The following is a 7,656-nucleotide window of genomic DNA, read 5'->3' on the forward strand; positions in this document are numbered from 1 at the left end:
AATTAATGGTCTTCTTTCTATCTTGTTGGTTTTTGTTTTTCTTTTACTACTTTTCCAAACTCTGGACAATTTTATCTTGGACACATGTCTCTCATTCATCCTTTTCTTCCTTACGTGGTCCACCAATATTCTCTCTAGGCTTATCACCATCCTAGAAGTGAGTTCTGAGCATGAATTGATACTTCATCTACAATCCACCTAAGCCATCTCTTATATTACTCTCAGTTAGGTCTTCTAAAGATACTGTTTTCCACATGCTAGTTCCCTCACTATGACTTTTTAATCCCTGGCTATCTGGCATGCCATATGAAATACATATATCTTTTTCTTTCTTTAGAGATTTCCCAAACCCTCATGCATGCTATGTGTCAATAACTGTGCTAAGCAGGAAAGGACAAGACATAGCCCTTGCAGTTTTTGATTTTGCAGCCTAGTAGAAAAGACAGCCACTGAATAAGTAATTACAAGGACATTGAGTTTTATAAAAGAGAAATGCAGCAAGCCAGATGAATATTTAAAGGGAACCTTATTATTTTTATTCCACTTTGCATACTACTCCTCCCAGTACACTTTACCCTAGCATGAACATTCCTTTGCAGTCAGGCCTGCTAAATTACTTAACATTCATTAAACATATCCTGCTATTTTGTAACTGTGTGTTATTCTCCACCGTTCTGCTATACCAAATCCTTAAAAACTTAGAGAAGACACCATCCCCCCATACAATTTCTTTGAAGGTTTCTGTGTTACCTCTGCATACTTCTATTATGTTACTATATTATATGTAATTATAGTTTTATGTGTCTGTCTCCTCTCCCAGGTTGTTAGTATCTTGAGGGAAGCAACTATGTTTTACAAATGTTTGTACCATTCTAGCATCTAGCATATTGCTAGCCATTTTATTAATCAATTAATAAAGGGTGTGTTGGATTGCATTGAACTGTTTTTATAGATTGGTTGTTTTCTATTCTCTTTCAACATATAAATTGACAGATAATTAATTAAAAGGAATTACTATAACTCATGGTTTCTATGCTTCTACCATAGTGAATCAGGAGCAAGTTCACGTGAAACATATTTCTCACCTACGTGGAAATTCCTTTATCGTGCCAAGCCCAGTTTTGCCCCCATGGCCCTGTTCATACCATTTACTTCTTATATTACAGTGTTTTGTGCTTCTCAAAGTGATATATACTTTCTCAATAATTTGGGAAATACAAATCTCTGTATAATTATTAGATAAAGTAACAATAAACATAATGTGACATCTGGGAACACCAGTTTATCTCTAACTGTAAGTACTTTTGAATTTTTTAAAAACAACTATGAATGTATCATATATTACAATATAAACTGTAAATAGTTTCCAAGGTGAAGCATGAGACTTCCATAAAATTTTAAACTTACAAGAAACTATTTGAGCTAAACTTTGACATTTGTATGTGATTAAAGTACTTTGGTGAAAGACTGTAAAGAGGTCTGAAATTTAGTGGAATGAGCATGTGGGCTTTTATCCAGTCTTTGCAAGTGTATTTCTTAGTAGCTATGAGTCTTCGAAAAATTGATTTACCTCTTTGAACTTTAGTGTCTGCACCTATAAAATGGTGATGGCAGTTCAGCACATTATTCAGTGTTAAGTGTGCGATGAATGTAAAGTGGTACAAAGTAAACAAAGTATGACTGATTCTCAATAAATAATTTGTAGAGAATGTCAAAGTAACATCTAAAAAATGGAGAATATCTTGTCATCAAAAATATAATTATTTCTAAATAAGAACTGTTATAGCTGTAGGTTTTCTTTGGGTACAATATTAAGAAAATTAGTAAAGGAAAGCCATGGTCATAAGGAAACATGCTATGGAATAGCTCACATCTAGGTATAAGTTTAAATTCAGTTTTATTTTAACTAACAGAACTACCATCTGGTCGGTGTCCGAGGTCTCTTGGAAATGAATTGGAGGTTTCAGCCCAGTGCTTACGGACACAAATACCCATAATAGGATAAACCAGAGGCTACTTCCAGATTTAGCACTCTTGTCAAATGCTCTAGTGGAAAGACCAAGGTTCATGTGGCACAGAACAAAACTCTTCTCACATTAATTACTTGTCTCTTAAGCAAGGCCTTTGAGAGCATTTCAGTTCCTCAGAAAAGACAACTGCAAATCCTTCTACATTTACCATGGGAGCAAAGAGGAATGCCAAGTGATCAAACTGGTAAACAAATTGAATAAAATTAGATGGTTAAAGGCAAACAGATACTGTTCTGCTTTACCATTTCCTACAAAAATTAATAACATAATCTAGGGATCCCTGGGTGGCGCAGTGGTTTAGCGCCTGCCTTTGGCCCAGGGCACGATCCTGGAGACCCGGGATCGAATCCCACATCAGGCTCCCGGTGCATGGAGCCTGCTTCTCCCTCTGCCTGTGTCTCTGCCTCTCTCTCTCTCTCTCACTGTGTGCCTATCATAAATAAATAAAAATTAAAAAAAAAAAAACATAATCTAATTAACCTTCCTTTTCAGAGGAAAAAAGAACTAGCTACCATGCCAAAATAATTTATATGCAATGCCCTTTTTTAATGTAGAGAATTTTCAATTTTAAGTATTTCCATGAACACTTAAAATAGGAACCTTAGTAGTTTCATTTTATTAGTTGTTTCTTATATTATTCCTTCTACCCTCTCTTGTGAAATTGGCAGGATTCCAGGCAGGCAATTATACATCCATTTGAAACCATAGTTAATCCTCTTATCATTCCTTTTCATAAAACCTACAGAAACTACTGTTTTTCCTCCTCAATAGTAGGAATTGTAAGAAAATCACTGGAAACACAATGACATGATATGAAATAAAATTGTTCTTTGAGTGTATTTATTTCTGGAACATGCATTGCAAGTGGAGACTTTGTTGTGTATAGCAATAGCATTCACTAGCGAGGTGGAGTAAATTGATTTCCCTGCAGTCACTTAACCATCTGAACTATAATTGCAAGTACAGTCCATTAACTGCAAGGGCTTAAATTCCTTCTTCTGTCATGTTTTCTATAAGGTATGTATGTGAAATTGTCTTACTAAAAAAAAAAAAATCATTACTAAAAAAAAAAAATTCTCCATTCTTTGGGGCCGTATTCTGAACCAGATTTTTATGGAAATGTAGAACTGTACTGAGTAAAATATCCAACAATTTTTTTATTTCAACAAAGCCAGAGTTATGTTTATCCTTCCCCAGATAAAAAGGTTGCTTTGGCATATTTGTTTGTTTTAAAAATGGTATAAATAAACAAACCATTAATCATGGCACATCCAGATGATGGAATATTATTGAATGCTAAAAAGACATGAGCTATTAAGCCATGAAAATAGATAGAGGAATCTTAAATGTACATTACTAGTGAAAGAGGGCAATCTGAAAATGCTATGTACTATACAATTCCAACTATTCAATATTTTGGAAAAAGGAAATTCAAAGAAAGTAAAATGATCAGTGGTTATTGGGGATTGGAGTGGGAGGCAGGATGAGTAAGCAGAGCACAGAGGATTTTTAAGGCAATGAAAATACTCTGTATGAGACTATAATGATGATTACATATCATTATACATTTGTCAAAACCCACAGAATGTACAATACCAAGAATGAACCATAATGTAAACTATGGACTCTGGGTGAATATGATGTGTGTGAGCTCATCAGTTGTAGCAAATGTACCACTCTGGTGGGGGTGTGTATAATTTGGGAAGCCTTGCATGTGTCAGGGCAAGGGGCATATGGGAAATCTCTGTATCTTCCTCTCAATTTTTCTTTGAGCCTGAAACTGTTCTAAAAAAAGTAAAATCTCAATTTAAAAAAATTTAAACCATAAAAAATTAAAAATTTTAAAACTCTAAATACAGAAAAGTAGCTTTAAACTAAAAACAATAGTACAAATATATTTCTCAGAGAGACTGTGGCGATACTCTATTTTTCACAAGAGCTAATAAATAGCTATTATCTGGGTTTTGATGAACATACTGACATTTCCATCAAAAATAACTGCTTTTATAAAGTCCAACTGTAATTTGAAATTTTTTTCATTGTTATTCCTTCATTATTGCTAAATCTCAGATGATATGGTTACTTTGTCACTGAATTATAACCATTTCTTTCTAAAATTAAGTCCAAAGTAACAATTACCTTCTTTACTCATGGAATTCTTTACTTTTCTACCCTTGAAACTATTCACATAGAATGTTATTCATTTGGAAAATTCATTTAGCAAAAAGAGAATTCATAAACACGCTGAGCTAATTGTAGTCCCCATTTCAAAAACATGAGCCTTAGTCACTTTTACAATCTACGTTGAGAAAACATTTTCTATATTTCCTTTTTAATTATGTATTCTGAGTAATATTTACTTGAATATATAATTTATCACCTTTTATCTTATTCCCCATAAGCTTCACTGTATTTTTATTTCATGTTTATGGATAAATGTAATTGATAACATGATGTTTCAAGTTGTCATTGTTATAGTACTTTGGGTTTTTATGGAAGGTACTTTGTCATTTATGAAACATCCATTAATCTGGTAACATAAATTATTGGTGAAGAAAAATAAAATTATACTTTATACCTTAACTTGTATTCTCTTCATAATGTGTCTCTTCTCCAAAGGCATGACGTTGATTGAAAGGGTAAATATAAGCCATAGTTCATACATATAAGTCTTTTGAATTTCTGGACAGACTACAAATTTATAACTAATGTATTTCAGATTTCCTCTGACTCTATCACTCATAAAGTATTGTTGAATGTGTTGAAATATGGCAGATTTCCTATCATATCTGGAGACCTAAGTTATATGCTTATTTTTAATTCCTACAGATTAAATTTTCTGAAAGGATGTAATGAAAGGGTCCTCCCTTTGAACACAAAAAATATAGTTCATGAGTTGGCTGCTGGAATGGGCCTACAAAATGTGGACAGGTAGCTTCTAAAATTCAAGAAGATAATCTCTCTGTGCGTTCTCTCCCAAACCCCAGTCGAGGTGTGCGGACTCATAAATTTGTAGAGCTAAAACTAGAGTTTACTTTTGGTCATTTAATATTGGCTGACATCAAGGTCAGTGTTCCTGAACTCTCTGGATATTTTACCACAGATTAAGCTCAAGTAGAAAAATTTGAGATGACATCCTGCTTAACCTTCAAGTTTTGCTGACAGATAGATGGTTCATTCTATAATGTAGAGTTGTTGAATCTAGATTCCCAGGCTAAGATTATAACTTCCATTTTGGTGGGGCTAACATTATTAGTTTCAGTAAGTAGAATATGAGTAGAAATGTCACTTTCTGGTCCTTAGGTCATTGATATGACCAACTTCCTATTTTCTAATGTAAGCAATTATTGCTTATATCGAAAATAGATAAGCTCTGAACTTACAGAACTCCTTGGGCTCTGCTTTATATGCATTCACCAAATTTGCATGCATTGCATTTCATTGTAATTGAGTTCAAAATATTTTGCAATTTTCTTTAATGGCTTTCTCTTTGATCCATGGATTACTTTGAAGTGTCTGGTTTATTTTATAAATATTTATATATTATCTGTAGATCTTTTTTTTAATTTCTAGTTATTTTGGTGGATTTCCCAAAAAACTTATATGATTTTTTATTTTGTATTCTATAAATTTTATTTTATGATTCAAAATATCATGTATTTCGGTGAATGTTCATAGTGTGCTTCAAGTAAATGTACATTCTGCTGTTGATTGCAGTGTTTTATTAACTTCAGTTAGGTCAAATTAACAGATAGTGTTTTTCAGATTGTCTATATTGTTTCTGATTTTTCTGTGTATCTTTTATGTTGATTCCCCAGAGGACTGTTGAAAAATTAAACTATAAAATCATCAATTTGTCTATTTTTTTCAAACATATTTTGCTTTGTGTATTTAGAAGCTCTATTGTTAACATCTAAACATTTGGGGTTGTTATGCCTTCTGGATGAATCCTTTTTATAATTATTCAGTGCCTATATATCCCCTTGATAATATTCTTGTTCTGATGTCTCCTTTATGTTTTAATATAAACATTCCAGTGTTCTTTTAGTGCTTGCATTCTCTATATTTACCACCCGTTTTTGGTTTGCATTGATCTCTTTATATCAGAGATTAATTTCTTAGAGACAGTATATATTTGGGTTCTGATGTTTCTGATCCAATTTGGCAACCTCTGCCATTTAATTCAAATTTAATACAATCATTGCTATGGCTAAATATAAATCTAGCATCTTGCTAGTTATTCTTTACTTTTTAAATTATTCTTGGTTTACTTGTGGTTTCCTTTCCCATTTTTTTCTGCTTTTTCTGAGTTACATTTTTAAAAATAATTCCATTTTGTATTAACTGTTGGATTTTTTTGTCTTTCCTTTTTATTTAATTTTACCAGTTGCCATACTGTTCACAATATACACTTTAATGTATCACACACACCTATCTTCATATTATATCATGCCACTTCAAATAAATAGTAAAAATCTTAAGACACTATACTTTCCAAATATTCATTCTCATTTTAGGTAGTAGTATAGACACAAACTTTACATCTGCTATGTAGCTAGTGCCTCATAATGCAGGCACACATTCCATTGTTATTTGCTACTGTATATTTTATTGAAGAGCCCATTACTTTTTAGAGAAATCAAAGAAAAAAATACCAAAATCTTTTACATTACTGTTTGCATATATGACTTCTGGAATTCTTCATCACTTTTTGTACCTTCAGTTTCTATCTTCTGTCATGTTGCTTCTGCCTGATTATGCCTTTATATTTCCTATAGCACTGGTTTTCTGTGAAGTTGAATATTATTCAGTCATAAAAAAGAATGAAATCTTGCCATTTGCAATGACGGATGGAGCTAGAGAATATTATACTAAGTGAAATAATACAGTCAGAGAAAGACAAATACCATATGATTTTTACTCATATGTAGCATTTAAGAAACAGAACAAATGATTATAGAGGGAAAAAAGTGAGAGACAAACCTTGTTCTTCTATCTTTATCCCTCTCTGCTAAGAGCTCTCATTTGTTCATGGTTATTATATACCTTTCATACTAGATACTCTAATATATTAATAATGCTATTTCAAAGTCCCTATCTAGGACTACCAACATCTGGATCATCTCGGAGTCTTGTTTTACCAACAGAATTTGATACGACACACATTTTTCCATGTATGGAAGAGTAGAGACCCATTTATCTTATCTGTGAAGTAGTTACTATGGTACAGTTGAGTCAGTCTAATCAGAAGTTGAACTAGATTTTTCTCTTAAAGATCCTATATTATTCTTGAGAGACACACAGAGAAAGGCAGAGACACAGGCAGAGGGAGAAGCCATTTCCCTACAGGGAGCCCAATGTGGGACTCAATCCCAAGACCTCAGGACCACGACCTGAGCCAAAGTCAGAAGCCCAACCACTGAGCCACCCAGGTGCCCCGAACTAAATTTGTTTTTTGTTTGGTTTTGGTTTTGCTATTATTATCCTTAGTGTTCATGGTTTATATGTTCTTCTAGCTGTGGTATGATGTTGCCTTGTGGTATGACTTGGCTCACATAATCCTGAGTTTACTCAGTGGTAGCACTTTCAACCTTTAGCCATCTCTCTACATTTATGCGTCAGGAAA

The sequence above is a fragment of the Vulpes lagopus genome, chromosome 7, assembly GCF_018345385.1.
Source record: "Vulpes lagopus strain Blue_001 chromosome 7, ASM1834538v1, whole genome shotgun sequence".
NCBI lineage: Eukaryota > Metazoa > Chordata > Mammalia > Carnivora > Canidae > Vulpes > Vulpes lagopus.